This window comes from Crocuta crocuta, unplaced genomic scaffold (genome assembly GCF_008692635.1).
Source record: "Crocuta crocuta isolate KB4526 unplaced genomic scaffold, BGI_CrCroc_1.0 scaffold8, whole genome shotgun sequence".
Lineage (NCBI taxonomy): Eukaryota > Metazoa > Chordata > Mammalia > Carnivora > Hyaenidae > Crocuta > Crocuta crocuta.
The window spans coordinates 1,543,486-1,547,021 of record NW_027532162.1 but is presented as its reverse complement, the minus strand read 5'-3'; positions in this window follow the sequence as shown (position 1 = coordinate 1,547,021).

Sequence of the window (3,536 nt, the reverse complement as noted above, 5' to 3'; positions counted from 1 at the left end):
GGGGTGGTGCTGGGGGGGGGGGGAGGGGCAGGTGGTGCGGTAGCCTTCACTCAGGCTCACATTTCCCTCTTTTGAAAATCTTTCCATCACTGATCAAAAGTTATTAGAGTGTCCCCTGTCCCTCAGTGCCAGGAAAGACCTTTTGTGGGTGGTGGGCCCCACACTGGAGGGAAAGTGCATAGCGGTGAGAAGCATTTAGGGCCACATTTGAATAACGAGGAAGGTTTGGAGGAAGGACTCAGGCGTTTCCCATCTGAAGTCCGTATCCTGTTGAGGTCGTTGGTGTCAGAGATCATCTGGAAGCAGTGAGCTGGCATCACTTAAACTGTTTCTACAAAGGTTTGACAGGCACCAGGAAACAACGATTATGCGGGGCTGGCCGACAGCACCTGGCAGGGGCCCTTCCTACCAGGTCGAAGAGACCTTCTGGTTGCAGGTTGTGATGTTTGCTGTCTTCATCTCCCGGCCGCGCGCTGTGGAAAGCTCATTCTGCTCATGAGGCTGGTTCTCAGTAGGGGATCGGCCTTCACAGTACTGGGGGATCCGCTCTTACCAGCTGTGGATGGGAGCAGGCCCTTGCCCTGTAACTACCCCAGAGGGGGTGGAGCTGAGATTTAGAAGGGCCAATAGCAGCGCTTTCAGCTGGGGTAGCTGAAGGGTCTTCACAAATGTTGCCAGTTGAGTTTTTTTTTTTTTTAACTGTTTAAATGGGTGTTTATTGAGAGAGAGTGAGCAAGCATGAGTGGGAGGGGCAGAAAGAGGGAGGCAGAGGATCTGAAGTTGGCTCCACGCTGACAGAGCGCCAGACGCGGGGCTCAAAGTCCCAAACCGCGAGATGATGATCTGAGCCGAAGTCGTGTGCGTAACAGACTGAGCCCCCCAGGTGCCCCTGCCAGTTGAGTCTGAACGATGCCATGCGTGTCACCAGCCCTGAGGGCCGGGGGTGGTAAGCACAGTGCTTTAGAACTGGGCCAACAGACAGGCCTGTTGAGTCACCTGAACTGTGAAGTGGATTCTCCAGTGACTGAGGTTCAGGGTTTCCCCAGGTAGGGATGAAATTTTCTAGTAGGACTTTTCTTGCTACCCGTCTACAAGGGAAAGTGTCAGTCCAGTGGGAAAGCATACAACCCACAACTAAAACAGATTTCTATCCCTGAGGTGGGGGGAGCTGATTAAAACCCACTGCCAAATCCCAAATGGTCCGCTGGGCGTGGTGGACAGGTTTCCCAGGACTGTATCTGGGGCAGGTGGGAGGGGCCGCGTTCGGCGGCCTTGCTGATGGCCTCCTGTGGGCATTAGCGCACAAAGCCTCACCGTTGATCAGCGAACCGATGACTGCGGGCACAGCGGCCGGTAACCGGAGTCTGAGGCTCTGGCAGCACTGGGCTGGTATTTGGGCCCAGCTGGAGCTCTCCCTTTCACTGAACCCACACACTCCCAATATTGTTTTTCCCTCTCCGGGGCCGGCCCACTGGTGGGCGTCTCTTGTTGATCTTTCTTCGTGGTCGTGTGGGGGAACAGCCCTCTGGACCGCGACAGAGGTGTGGTTATTGGTTCCTCCGAGAGCAGCGTCCTGGTGGAAACAGCAGTGAGGTGGCTCCCTTTGCCTCCAAAGAGTCCAGTCGGAGATGCCCGGGCACGCTCATCACAGAGCCGCTGCAGGGAGGCGTCTGACACAGCTGGGGCGTCAGAGCCATTTTCCGTTTTATTCCCGTCAGAGGTGAGGAAACCTTCCCGCACATCCGCAAGTCCTGGGCTCGCTCCCTGCACAGACCGTTGGTGTAGATGTTTGTGGTTTGGCCCTTGGCTAACACACAAGCCTGAGGCAGAGCATCTAACTCAGCCTGTTAGGCTGAAGTAATCCATGAACTGGTAACTACGGTCTAGTTACCGCCGGTCACTGTGCAGGGTTGTTCCAGTGCTAGTGACTGTAGTCCTCATGCTGTCCCAGCCCCTGCCTTTATGCCTGGAAGACTGTACGTCCTGCTCCCCTCCACCTATTTCATCCGTCCCCCACCCCCTCCCTTCTGGCCGCCACCGGGTGTAAATTAGTGCTGCCATCAACGCAGGGGAGCAAATGTCTTTTCAGATGACTATTTCCATTTGCTCTGGATAACTTCCACCTGGAAGTGGAACTGCTGGATCATACTGTCCTGTTTTTAACTGAAGAAGCTCCATACGGTTGTCCAGAGTGGCTGCACCAGTTTGCATTCCCACCAGCAGTGCAAGAAAGTTCCCTTTTTTCCCACATCCTCATCGACACCTGTTGTTTCCTGTGTTGTTGGTTTTAAAAACCATTCTGACAGGTGCAAGAGGTGCCTCATTGTGGTCTGGATTGGCATTTCGCTGATGGTTCCTGGTGGTGAGATGCTTTTCATGTGTCTGGTGGCCATCTGTATGTCTTCTTGGAAAACTATTCAGGTTTTCTGCCCATTTAAAAAAAACTGGGTTGGTTTTTTGATACTGAGTTTTATGAATTTTTTTTAAAAAAATGAATCTTTATTTACTTTTGAAAGAGACAGTGTGAGTGGGGGAGGGGCAGAGAGAGAGGGAGACACAGAATGTGAAGCAGGCTCCAGGCTCTGAGCTGTCAGCACAGAGCCCGACGCGGGTCTTGAACCCATGAACTATGAGATCATGACCTGAGCCAAAGTCAGACGCCCAACCGACTGAGCCACCCAGGCCCCCCCCCCCATTAATTCCTCATATATTTTGTATGTTAACCCGTTATCAGGAGTATTTGCAAATAACTTATTCAGTGTTGTTTTGTTTCGTTGATGGCTTACTTTGCTGTGCAAAAGCTTCTTAGTTTGATTTGATTGTTTTTGCTTTTGTTGTCCTTGCCTGAGGAGACAGATCCAAAAAAATACTGCTCAGACTAATATCAAAGAGTTTACTGCCTGTTTTCTTCTAGGATTTTTAGGGTTTTAGGTGTTATATTTAGGTCTTTAATCCATTTAAAATTTATTTTTGTGCATGGTGTAAGAACATGGCTCAGTTTCATTCTTTTGCATGTAGCTGTCCAGTTTGCTCCACACCATTTCTTGAAGAGACTGTCTTTTCCCCATTGGATACTCCTGCCTCCTTGGTCATAGATTAGCTGACCATGTAAGTGTGGGTTTATTTCTGGGCTCAGTGTCCTGTTCCACTGATCTATGTATGTTTCTGTGCCAGTACCATCCCGTACTGATTACCACACCTTCGCAGTATACTTTGAAATTGGGGAGCAAGATTCCAGTTTTGTTCTTTTACAAGATTTCTTTGGCTATTTGTGATCTTTTGTGGTTCCCGAATAGAGGATTGTTTGTTCTCATTCTGTGACAAATGCCATTATCTTAACAGGGATTGCATCGAATCTGTAGGTTGCTTTGGGTGGTATGGACATTTTAACAATATTAATTTTTCCAATCCACAAGCATAGTTTATTTTTCCATCTTTTGTGCCCTCTTCAATTTATTTCATTTCATTTTATTTCTTAGTTTTCAGAGTACAGTTCTTTCACCTCCTTGGTTAAATTTATTTTTAGGTATTATTTT